Source organism: Neodiprion lecontei, chromosome 6 (assembly GCF_021901455.1).
Source record: "Neodiprion lecontei isolate iyNeoLeco1 chromosome 6, iyNeoLeco1.1, whole genome shotgun sequence".
Taxonomy (NCBI): Eukaryota; Metazoa; Arthropoda; class Insecta; order Hymenoptera; family Diprionidae; genus Neodiprion; species Neodiprion lecontei.
The window spans coordinates 29,452,272-29,465,357 of NC_060265.1; the positions used below are offsets into that span (position 1 = coordinate 29,452,272).

At 41.9% G+C, this 13,086-nt stretch overlaps 1 protein-coding gene across 4 annotated transcripts in view; it reads left to right on the plus strand.

Moving 5' to 3' along the window:
- LOC107224645 (trace amine-associated receptor 9) overlaps positions 1–13,086 on the plus strand; it is a 75,523-nt gene that overhangs the window by 11,419 nt on the left and 51,018 nt on the right. For 3 of the 4 annotated variants that reach the window (XM_046743260.1, XM_046743258.1, XM_046743259.1), the window contains exons 2-3: positions 5,425–5,557; positions 5,652–6,637. The exons of the other annotated variant lie outside the window; for it this stretch is intronic. The gene's annotated coding sequence lies outside the window, so the exon portion shown is untranslated. The remainder of the gene's footprint in view (positions 1–5,424; positions 5,558–5,651; positions 6,638–13,086) is intronic. 4 annotated transcript variants of the gene reach the window in all.

Genomic DNA, 13,086 nt, shown 5'->3' on the forward strand with positions numbered 1-13,086 from the left:
GCACAATGGAAGCACGCGTTACACATATACTTATCCAAGAAGAGCATCGAGGACACACCGAGACATAGAATGGGCTGTTGAAGAGGAGCGAGAGAAATGTATGGTAGGATGAGAATATTGCGCCAAGTTTAGACGGTGAGTGTAAGAAAGAGACGGAGAGACAAAGAGAGAGAGAGAAATAAAGAGCCTCAACTACAGGGTAGAAGCGTGGAACCAAGAAATCATGCTTGCCTGCAAATGGAAATCTTCCTGCGATTTTCTCTCTCTCCCTTTCTCGCTTTCTTGAGAACGGTTATGGTCCCGACAAATAAATCGCACGCTCATTCGCTGTTTTATAATGTTCATTTCACTGCTTACATCGCGTGCATTTTTCCTGTTCTTTTCTTGCATGTCCATTGTTGGGTAAGGGAACGATACAATCTTCAATGTGTGCACAAACGTGAAATGAAAACAGCGTTACTTCCCGCAGTAACAATGTTGGAGCGTGGGGGTTGCGGCGAAGAGAAAGTGTCGAGTTTTGCGAGTATTTTTTCCTCCACCTGCAGTAAATTCTCCAACTTTTTATCGAAGCAAAACATAACTACAGTCATTCTTCCGTTTAAAGTTTGTTAGGGAAATTTTTTACATCATGGTAGTTTCACTCTATTCGTTGTAACTATCAATTCTACGGCACTTGGTGCAGGAATCTATTCCGTAAGTCGGAAGAGAGAGAGAAAGGGAGAGGGGGAGGGAGGGAACAGACAGAGAGTGAAAGGGTGGTTAACGGGTGCTGCGGTGAGCCACTTTGCCAGAGCAAAGGAACGAGCCGAAGGCGGCAGCCAGCTCTCTCTCTCTCTCTCTCTCTCTCTCTCTCTCTCTCTCTCTCTCTCTCTCTCTCTCTCTCTCTCTCTCTCTCTCTCTCTCTCTCTCTCTCTCTCTCTCTCTCTCTCTCTTTGGGATTCAAGAGGAGAAATAATTTCCAGAGTCTGAAGCGTAGGCATCCCTAGCTTGTATCTGGAGCCCGGATAATGTATCGTATCTCTATAAACCAGGGAGTGACTTATCGTTGGCACTATTCTCGACCATACTCGATACGTATACATACGTGATATAGACATACGTATAAGTTGGAATGCGTCGAAACTCGGTGTTCGAAAACTCTCTTAAGAAGGATATCCCCTTATACGACTTGTGATATTTCTCAGGCATGACTCTTCGCATCGAACGATCAACTCCGCGTATAAATGTATATCCATATGGATGATACACCAACGTGTATTATTGCACGCGTACCTTGCCATTACCATAAGATGGCTGCGGTTTTATTGGCAATAGTCGATATTCGTAGCGGAAGTATCCAGCAGCGATATTTTCTAACGTAGAAACGCCTCCGATCGGGTTATGAAATTTACAATTTTTCTTTATATAAAAAAATATTTCACCGCCAACATTTTTTCCCCTTGCATAAAGTTTTTCGAAAGTGTGTAATTGAGTGTAAAGTGTACGATAGAATTAATAAGCATGAATTATATAAAGAAGCTTTCAAAATGTTTCGACAATGGCTAAAACACTTTTTTCATTTTCATACGGCACAAAGTAGTCGAAAATATGAGTGTAAATTACCCAGACTACGTTAATTATCACATTAATCTGAGCAAAGGAAGACCGGCGTTTTTTTTTCTATCTCACTCACGCCTGGGAAGGTATAATAACAATAATTGTAAAGGGAATTTTAACATTGAGCTAATTTGCAAGGAAGTTAGGTATCTGGCTAATTGCTCTGTAGGTGAAGGGAGTTTAACATTCTTTAGTTAATTGTAATACTTTGACGTAGCGGAGCAGTAAAAAGCTTGATGTTCTTCAAGACTCTCTCTATCTCTCTCTATCTCTCTCTCTCTCTCTATCTCTCACTTTATCACTGTTCCTCTCTTTCTGCTAAACGAGAATCCGGTGCTATTATTCGGCTTCCAAGTTTCTTCCGGGTTGCGGAATTCCTTCCGGAGGCAAAATGCCCGGGTCTCTGTACACAATATTCTTTGGCCAACAGCAGGCAGACCGGCTTATGCAGAGTGACATTTCGGCTACCCTCCGTCTTCACGGTCTAAGTATACCTTGTAATTTGCCACAATTTGGGCTGCAGGCACTTCTTTAATCCCGGCTGGCAGTCCGCAATCTTCGAAATTTTCCGGGATGAGAGAGCAAGACTAATACCTGCTTTTGTTTTGAGAAATTGTACGATTCAACAGCTCGCAGCCCGAAATTACGGTCGAGTTTGCGGTTTATTTTTTACTCCACGCGTATAATCTGCAAACAAAAAAAAAAGAAAAGCTCGACTTTGCGCACTCGGGATTCCACAGATCGTGGGAAAAGAATCCACGAAGCTTGACATTTGTCGCGATGTTACGTACATGCAGCAGCAACGCAACAAGGGTTGTGAAAAATCACCCGGGAAATTCTTCCAACAGGTGAATTATCGGCTGCCTTGTGATTCAGGCTCGACTCCGCGTCACAGGGAATAAAATTGTCCCGATCTGGAAGTACATACCGTGAATATATTTTATCCCGAGATTTTTCATGAAAATATTCAATTTTCGTCGCAGAAGTTTGACGGGAGGAAAGAGAAGAAAACCAACGTCTTTAAAATGGCGATATACTTATTCCGGCTACGCCTTTCGATCCCTGCACAGAGTCAATTTGTTCCCGCAGGATTCGAGCTCCGCAGGAGAGCCTTGATCCGCGATCCTTGAGCCCCGAGAGCCACGTGCACATCGATTTGCGAAACGCCCGAAGGTGTCAAGAAGACAGAGCCCCGGGTATTGTACCTGTAAGCTTGTCAGCAGGCTCTGCCTTATCGGAAAGGAGATTATCCGCGATCCGTGCATCATCAGCCAGCAGCGGTCTGAAAAGCGCGTTTCTCAGTATCCAGCTCGGTTATTCATTCGACGAGTGAGATTATAACCAGGGTTTTTTTCGCGGCGAAGAACTCGTGTTTTTTTTTTTTTTTCTGTTTTCTTTTTGTACTCTTCTTTTCTCGAAAAGGCAATTATTACCTCCAGGTTGAATCTTATATACGCAGGTACCTAGGTATTTCTTCAACTTCCTAAAAGCATCCTCGAAAATCTTTTTCACCTCCAGACAGGTAAACAAAGGAGATCTGGTACCAATGCTCGTTCTTTTCACGTCGATACTCGAGAGGCGTTGTATTATTATATTATTATACGTAATAAAATGAGACCGTCTGATATATACCCATTCATAGAATCTCTTCGGGGTGAAATGAAAATCTTGACGTTAAATTCAGGGCGGAGTGAGAAGAGCCGTCTGGCTCGTGAGGCCTTCGAGAGATCTGCTCCGCCACTTCAGACCTGAATTCAGGATCACGTACGTACCGAACAACGCTCAATTCACCGCCAAAAAAGGTTACTCGAAAATTTCACCGCACTCCGGCTGCAGAATCAGATTTGACGTTCAGCGCGTGTTGTCGAATTTAAAAAGAAATAATTTTTTTCACTTGAATTTGAGTCGCAATGTCAAATTCTGCTCCCTGGATCCACCGAATGATCAAGAGCGGTGAACGGCTAACATTTATAATGAATCGACTATATCCTTACCAATTTCGAAGTAATCTAAATTGAAGCATCGTAATTCGAACGTTTTCCAAAATACAATTTCAATGTTTTCTATCTTACGAAATAAATACTCTATGCGCGACTATCTCGTAATGAAATTGGCAAAAGGTGTGAGTTTTTCGCCAAACAACTTTCCTAATTCCGGAGGGGCGAGCGACAGAGGAATACGAGTACTCGGGTCGTTCGGCAGCGATGGATGGCGTTGATCGAGTCGTTGGACTTTATCAGAAGATTCTGATCTTCGGCTGTCGGCGGCTAATCGTTCGATCATACGTCCGGGTGAAATTCCGTGGTCGAATAATGCGCCACCGCCATAAACTCGAGGAATCAGATGAATCGTGATAATCCCTGATGTAATAATATGCCGGAGATTCAGTGAAATTATGCTTTTCCCGTTTCCTTTTTTCGAAAATCGTGCGTTTCGCTGTACACCTCGAAACGCAGTTCTCCGGATTCGCATCCCAATCCCTCCCCCCGAAGTTGTTTCGAAAGCTGCAGCAAGTTTTATAATCCCAGAAGCCTGGTTTACACGCGCTGCGGTAGCGGAAGCGAGACCGAAACGGTGATAATGTTAATTAAATTAGTTAATGCGGGTAGCCGGAGAGTTTCGAACGGATATAATTAATTCCAAGCCAAGTACCAAATTACGAGAGCTGATATACACTCGCCCCTGTCTCCGGCACCCGGTCAAGGTCGCCAGGGGTCGCCCTTCGGCAAAACCTCCGACCGACGAGCACTTTCGACCAATTTTCCCCGTTTTGACGGAGCGAAATTTTCGCTCGTCTCAGTCGCGTGTCTGACCTTGAATAATTTAGGAAAATACATTAATTAGTCCCGTAATTTTTTGTCAACTTTTATGCAGTCTGGATCTTTTTTTTTTTTTTTTGAGATCAGCGTCGCAACGGGACTAATTCCTCGTATCCATAAACTCCCCCCATCGAGCGGCGAGATTCGGTTTAGACGTGGTTCTATTTTCCTCACGCTTGGCCACACGTGCAATTTTCCCGGCTTAACAGCTCACCAACTATCGACAAAATAATCCCTTGCTCTGCGGAGATGTATGTATACAGTTTTGCTAGGATGATGGATTCAATTTCCGGTGGAACCGCGTCTGTCTAAGTTCCGAGTCTTGCCCAACTTCCCAGCTATAACGGGATCGCCCGATAATTCTTTTCTTACTTGTTTTTGTTATTATATTTTTTTGTTTTTTTTTTTTTGTTGATTAAAATAGAAAAATTGAGACTACGGAACAATGTGTTAATCACATTGAAACTGCGATTGAACCGGTTTGTTCGAAATTGATTGGTTGACATGAATTCGGTAAGAGTAGAACGACTAACTTTGATCGATGGGCTGAAAAGTTTGATGGAACTTTTTTAAGACGATTCAAGTTTAGTTACAGAATGATGTTGAAATACATTTATGTGTGACAGACATTTTGAAATTTTATCGGTTTTTTATTTTTATTTTTTAATAGTTTTTGTCTTTGATGAGATAGAGATTCTGGTCATCGAGACGGTATCAATGATCGAATCGGAATTACGAGTAGATTTTGTGAAAAACAGTCCCCATTACATCGTTTTTAAACAAGTATCGTAAATTCCTGACAAATGATAGGAGATAAAACACAGTTTCATAAATCTGAAGTTTTTTTTTCGCATCGTGTGACGTCAGAAATTTGTTTCGCGGGTCTGAAAAATGTGACTTTTTTAAATATGAAATAAGGACAACGCGACCGAGCTTATATTTGTCCCATTTTTCAAATCCAACTCATAACGTACACGTGCTTCATGGGAGAATGAAATTTTCTTTTCAGTAACGTATACGCGTGTATACGTACGTATATAAGAAGATTGAACGATACGTTTTTTTCTCCTCAAGACTCCCGATATCGAGGCCGCGTGACACACGACTTCGAATAAATAAATATAACAAAATATACCCAGAAGGTATGTATCATGTATCCTGTATATACACCGCCATACATATAAGCCAGAATTCAGGTCCCATTGTGTCCCTTCCAATCACTTGGAATATCGACAGAATCGTCGCGAAGGTCTCGAAGGTGCAGAATGAACGAGAAGCGGCAGCAGCAGCAGAAAGAAGGTGAAAGAAAAGGGAGAGCGAAGAAAACCGAGGAGTCCTCATCTCGGAAAAATTTGACGAGTTTATATCGAGATGTGCAGACGGACCGAGACCGTGCAGCGTTTCCTGTAATTATAAACTCGGGCGAATCGAACCTCCGACCCCGTAAACACTTAATGGGATTCCAAAAGCCATTCGGGAATCGGGGGCTCATCCGTATTCGGAGGATTCTGGCTGCGGACGATATCGAGTCGATTCGACGGAACAATCGGGATCTAACACCCCCATTAATCGACCACCGGTTTTCCGACGTGTCCTAAGGCCCAAAACGACACCCTTCCAGGGCGAGAGCCGCGGGCAGCGAGGAGTCGATCAGCGGTATACGGGAATATTCGTTCCTGACCGCGCTTCGAAACGCCGCTAGCAGTTGAGTCAGTGCGCTTTCAGCCTTCGCACCGTCGCGACGCTCGCTCCTCATTCGGCAGCGACGCCTCGCAACGCGACGCGACGCAAAGCGCCGGATGAATTTCGGGCGGCCGATCGGCGCTCCGCGGATCTTGTAACTCTTTGTTCGCGAGTTCGGTGATCGAGTGCGCGAGATCTTTTTTTCCTTTACTCTCTTCCTCCGATTTATCAATTTCTGTAAATCTATGTGTACGCAATTAAGTACTCCGCGCTTGTGACTTGGGGAAGTTACAGTGAAGATCGAAATTTTGTTAAACAAAAAAGAGAGGAAAAGAAAACATCGAGCTTGTTTCTTGAAACTGCTGAGTCCGATCAAGTTTACCACACGCGCAAAGTGCTTCTTGTTTGTTTTTGGTTTTGTTTTCTTTTTTATTCCTCGGCTCGAAGGACCAGCAACCAGACGATCTTCGCGTGTTAGGAGTTTTCAACGGATCTCTCGTCGGCCACGTCTCTAACCCAGTTTTGGTGTTTGAACACAGGTTAGTACCTACACGTGTTATTTGTCGAGTGTTTATTTACTGGATTGTACCTGTTAATTCACCCTTCAATACCTACTTCGATTCTTGTTACAAACAATCTCGACTCCGAGCTCAATTATCAATGGTGTAGAATTACCCGTCGATATTGAACTCCACATTTTTATCCCCGTTTCGAGTTCGATGAAATTAAAGGGCGAGTCGAGGGACGAAAAAATACCGCAAACGGAATTTTAATGCTTTGATAGGGGAATTTGACGGATGTTAATCGTACGTTGATAACAATTGGTTGGTGGAGGTGTTACGGATGTTCTTTTCATCTCGCTAAACGACTACCCTTCTCTGTGTTTCTGTGTGTGTGTGTGTGTGTGTGTGTGTGTGGGTTACATACTTGCGCCTCAGCGTATTTCACGTTCAAAAATTATGCGTATATGTAAGGACAAACTTAAGTTTTCACACGTCACTCTAATTAGTCACCAATACGATAGGTGGATTATACCTATTCTCACAACTTGGATTTCGTCTCGTGCTTTAATTTGCGTCGAAATCATTTACGGATTCTCAATAATCAATTACCAGGTATTATATCAATTTTATATACTCGACGACTTAGTTGATCGAATTGAAACGTGAGGTTGAAATTTGCGAATTGATACGTTTCTGATACTGAGAAATTTCAGAAAACTGTTTTAAAGGAAAAAATACTGATATTTTTCAAACTCGACACTTCAAAGTCTGCGTGTCGATGTTCCAACACACTGATTAACTTTCAGTGCTTTTTTATCACGTTGACATTACTTACATCAACCGTGTTTTTATACAACCTCGTATTGTGCAACGCAACGCGAAGTCGGAGGAAAGATTAAAAAGAAAGAAGAATGGGTAAAAAGGGGAAAAAAACTTAGTCTGGGAGAAAAAATCGCTTCCAAATGGGGTCGCGTCACCTTCTTCTTATTCTTTATATTCCTATTCTTACACTTCTTTTTCTTCATTTTCTCATTCTCATTCTCTTGTCTCCATTTTATCGCTGCAGCGTTACATAAATACTGAAGATTTCTTATCCCGTTTTCACTCGTGTATTATCGAGAATGAAATATTTGTTTGCACTCAAGGGTGACTTTCACACAGACAGCTGTACGTAGGTGACCACTCACGTTGCTTTCGTTTCGGTTTCTGTTTACATTTTGATTTGAGGTATTCCCGGCATATCAATCAATATAAATCAAGTCGACAAATGGATGTACGTATGTGCGTATAATACGTACGATTTGCGCACCGGTCCGTGGAAGCGTAACGGAATAACACGAGATTGATAAATCCTCGGAGGAATCCTCCTTATAAAATTTTACCAATTCAAGTAGAAAAGTTTCTCCCCATTGCAGATATAATAGCTTTGTATAATAACCAGGCAAGGAGTTAAGAACTAGGGAAAATACGCGAGAACTATTTTCATTCTCCATGGATTATCTATCCGCGATTAAATCATCGTATTTTATTAACCCCGTCTCTGAGTTATTAGATCTTCTTCTTCTTCTTATCATCCTTGGCTCTCTGTCACTTTTCGCGTGATGGATGAACGTGCGGAAAAGCTTTTCCTCTCTTCTACTATATATGCACATATAATGGCTGGCACGTATAATATATGTATATATATACCTCGGAAGAAATTTGACGCAAATACATCTCGAAGAAATTTGAATTTCGAGATTACACCGTACGTTTCCACCTTTCATCACTATTCATTCATAATTCCGTCCATGCGTATAAGAGATGCGATCTCCCGTGTATAAACGTACACGTATAACGGGCTTTGAATTTCACGCTAACGGCGCAGATTATACGAGGTTTCATTTTTCTCTCTTTTTCTATATCTCTTTTTTTCTTTCTTTTTTTTTTTTTTTTTAATTTTAAATCCTTGCGTAGAGTACATTAAAAGGGTTTTTCGCCCTCTTGTAATATGTATGTAAAATGTACATGTATGAAAATTTGATTTACGAACACTATATTACAACCGAGGAGAGTATGCGGAGCGTATGTAGATATTAAATTATGATGAGATTCATCTCACGGTCTTAACTTAACGCCCCGTTTGTTTTACGACTCGTTCGTTTTTCCCCACGCGCACAGAAATCTCGAAAAGTTATTCGATAATCAGATATTATTCGGCTGGCAATTCTCCCCGGAGGATAATCCCGCAACACGTTTATAGGTATAAATGTATGTTCAATATTGTAATTTCTCCTTCACCGTGAAGGAAAAGGAAAAGGAAAAATAGAATTAAATTCAAGCGAATACCGTTTTTATTGAAAAATTTCAACGCGTGCTCGATGTCTGATTATCTCGGAACGTTACTACTCCGCGTCGGACCAAACGGCGAACAAACTACTGCGGCTGTCTGACCGGGACAGGATTCCTCCACTTCACTTCTGACGCTCGTCTAGGAAACTGCACTCTTCAATTCACCGCCAAGCAACGTTGGCTAGTAGTTTCTTTCACCATTCTTTGAGTTGATTTGTTTTCATCCGATTCTCCGTGATTTTTCCTCCGTAATTCGACATGTCGTATACATGAAATATTTCATCGTGTTATTATACGATCCTACGCATAATGACGAAATTTATACACAACCCTTGTACGCAAATCCGTTGGAAACGTTATTTAGGGTACCGAATTACGAGAGGTGTGTTATTCTTGCATTCACCTGCGAAGGCGACGTGGCCGACGCTTATCCCTCAAAGAGAAAATGACCCGGGCCTGGCGGCTGGGACCGGTAACGAAAATAGGCTCTGTATTTTCACTCTACTCGATCGGACGGTTACTGAAAATGATCAAAGATCGACCCGAGTTCCTTCGACGTTGCTTTGATGTCGTTTTATACCGTTAAATTACGAACGAGGTGCAAAGTTTTTGGTGGTCCGTTGATCCGCTCTTTGAAAAAGTTTTGCCACGCGGTGGAAGTAATAATAAAAATGAGAAAAAAGGCGTCGTCAAACTTATTTTAATTTTTTAAATTTTTTCCTTTATCTCTCTTCTTTGCATTTCGGAAGGATGTGTCATACGGGGATATGGGTCAGGATTTCATTATCTATTTTCTCTGTACTTTTTGGTAGAGTCGGATTGCGTGAGGAGAAGAAGAAGAAGAAAAAGAGAGATGACAAATGTTGAGCGGGAAAGAGAAGGAGAAAGAGAGAGATAGAGAGAAGGACGTAATACTCGTGGCAGACGGGAAAGTAGAAAACGGGATGGGATGATTTTTACGAGCGTACGAAACAAATTAATGACTGAGACAATTGTCGGCCTGGCTTACGCCGGCTCTATGTCACTTCCTCTGCTCCAATCCCCGCCCAGCAAAGCTCTGGAAGGACCGACTCGAATTCTCTCCCCTTCGCGGATCGAAAATCAGGCCGCTCAAATCAACCCTCTGAAATTTACGTCTCTTTGATTTCACTCTCGTATCCCGTTGTAGTAGCTGAATTTTTTCTCCGCGTTGAAAAACAATTTTATACGAGTCAAAATAAAGGGAAGCGCTATGAAAATCCTCTGTACTTTAAACAATCGTCGTCGATGTCAGATTTTTGATCTATAGTCACAAGGGCTGGAGGAAAATTGAGCGATGTTACAACTGACAGGCAATTATCGTTTTTAAATTACCACACTCTGTTTGGTTCGTGCTTTTCGAAACGGTTTTTAAGCTTCTACCGACCCAGTATCGCGACACGCTGATTCGAAAAAACTCGCTCGAGGCTGATCAGCCCTTGAACGATATAAGATGCCCTCATTTAAAGCGCATAGACTGAGGCCCTTTGGAGAAAATAGGGAGCCAGGCTATGTATAATATAAACTTTTACAATCGTCCATACACGCAGAGACTTTTCATACCCATGTTTATATAATTGTGATAAATAGGTGGTGCAGGTTTGCAAATTACTGTAATATTCGGTTACAATTTCTTCTACGAATCAGGAACTCAGGGACTAAAATTTGGCATGCGTATTGCAAGAAAACACAGCTTCTTTACTTTCAAAGTTATTTTTGGAAAACTTATCATTTATCCCTATCACCTTTTCACACTCTCAATTGTCCAACGGTAAATGCTAATGTTTTTAAACGTACAATACTAACTCTTGTTCGTCAGGATTATAATTTTTCATATAAAAATATGTACTATCATCTCCTATTATCGTAGGAATGACTATTACAGTACCTTGATTATCTCTAAATTCGTACATTTTTTCGTAGTTATGGATAAACAATAAAGCAAACATCATGCCCTGTACTGTCTGATTTTTGCATAGTCAATCTTACAATTGGTGCTAGCCCAACACTCTCAAGCAATTTAAATTGTGGTTCAAGGTTGTGCTGACCGAGCAAAACCGCCGCAACAATATTCACCTTGACACAGCTGCATTGCTTGTCGATATTCCTCTTGACTCGCGCACAAAGCCAAGCTTTTGTTCCTACTCGCGAATTTGGTACGCGAGGTCGGCGGTAAATCAGACTTAAAGAACGACGATCGTTAATTGGAGGCTTATAGTTTGAGCACCATCACGTGAAAATTCCCAAAAAATTCAATGTTCTTTTCCAGGGAACACGAAACACAATTTGCTCCAATCATTGAGGTTAAAATTCGCATCGTTAACGTAACGATGCATTTTTGCAAGAAAACTCGTTGTTCGCAAACTCTGAGCTTGTCTGAAATTGCATAAACCGTAATCCACCATTTAGAAATTTATATTTCACTAATTCACTACCCACCTTAGGAATTATTTTGAAGTTTCAAAATAAGTGATTATCCGTCCTGTAGAATTTTGAAATGTAGAAAGTAAAAATATGGAAAATTGCAAATTTTTAAAAGGGTCAGAATTTTGCTGATGCAATATTTCCGCATGGCATATTCTAAGACATTTTGACGTTTCTACGCTCGGACTCTCTACGTATTAAAATTCTGTTAAATATCGTAAAACTTCGCGTCCTTGAAATTTGATATTGCGACCCAAATACTACTCTCTGATATTTCTACCTTTTCACCTCCACCAACTTTTCTTTCAACATTTCGTGACGTTATAATGACAAAAACTTCAATCTGCTCCAATCATCCCCCAAAATTTGACTAAGAAGAGAAATCAGCCCGACTCTCAGCCTGATCTCAGACTTCCTCCCACCAAATCACGCGTCAGTTGTCTTGTTAGATGTCAGTGAGCTTACAAGAACGTTTCAAACCCAGGAGCCCAAGAATTTCACATTCTTGATACAGGAATTTCGGGTTTGGTTTAATCCGGCGGGTTGGGACGGCTTGGCAAAGCGTGTAACAATGCAGATGGGCGTACACGCGTCTATAATAGTCGGGCGAGTTTATCTCCGGGTCCCACCGAGGGTACGTGCAGATGTAATCGCATCGGTTCAACACGCCGCACCCGGTCTGCAGAGTTATCACTGTGGCAGACAGGATTCTCACATAGCGGTGAAAACGTTTCAAGATGCCGCAGAGCACGCGTCCTTACCTTTCCCGCATTTTGATGAAAAACAACGCTCATTATACCGTGCGGGGATTTGTTTTCCCAACTCATTGTAAGTGCGTAAAATTTCACATTTCCGCGCTAGTGCAGAAATGCAATAAAAATATTCAGTTACAATACAAGAAAAGTTATCTCGATGCAATTCCCGCACTAGTGTGAGAATGTATTATTTTGCGCACTCAGTTAGGAAAAATAGTTGCGCGCAACGCTTGCGCGTTGGCGTCTCCCTCGCTCGCCCCTTTTGCGCACTATTCGCGCAATCTAATATACCGCCATTTTCTCCACTCCACCAGCAAAAGCTCGAGTTGTTGAAAATATCACACGTGACGCGTGGAAAATAAAATCCTGCAGATAGCTGGTTTCCCGGTTTACATTATACCTACGTGCCGTCATGGCAAAAGCTCAAAGGCGAGTCACGTCGAAGGTGAATTGCATTCGTCGCGTCGTACTGTCGCTTCCTATTTTCTTATTCCATTCGTGCTTTATCCCTTCAGCTCTGCAGCTGCACCCGCAGTGTCTCAGTCTATTTTAAACTCTACACTCCTCACAATCAGCAGGTCGAATAATTGTCTCCACGTAACACCTTCAGACTTATGAAACAATTGGTTGAAAATCCTTCCGATCTCCATTCAACGTTTTCAACATGTGGAACGTTTTGAAATGATACTGTCGAAAATACGGTGTGGAAACTTGAGTAACCGTCGTTCTGAAATTCACTTCTTGTCCCTGTTTTTCAATTTTTTTTCCTTTCTGTAAGAAATCGCTTTATTCCACCTCTTCCACAGGGACAGCTATACGTATTGTGCGTGTGTGTGTGTGTGTGTGTGTGTGTGTGTGGACTTTCAATATGGTGAGCGTGAATATTTGTTGATCCGTGCGGTCTTCGCGGAATCGCGGAGGAGCGGAAGGGAGAATTTCCCCATTTGCCCATTTCCC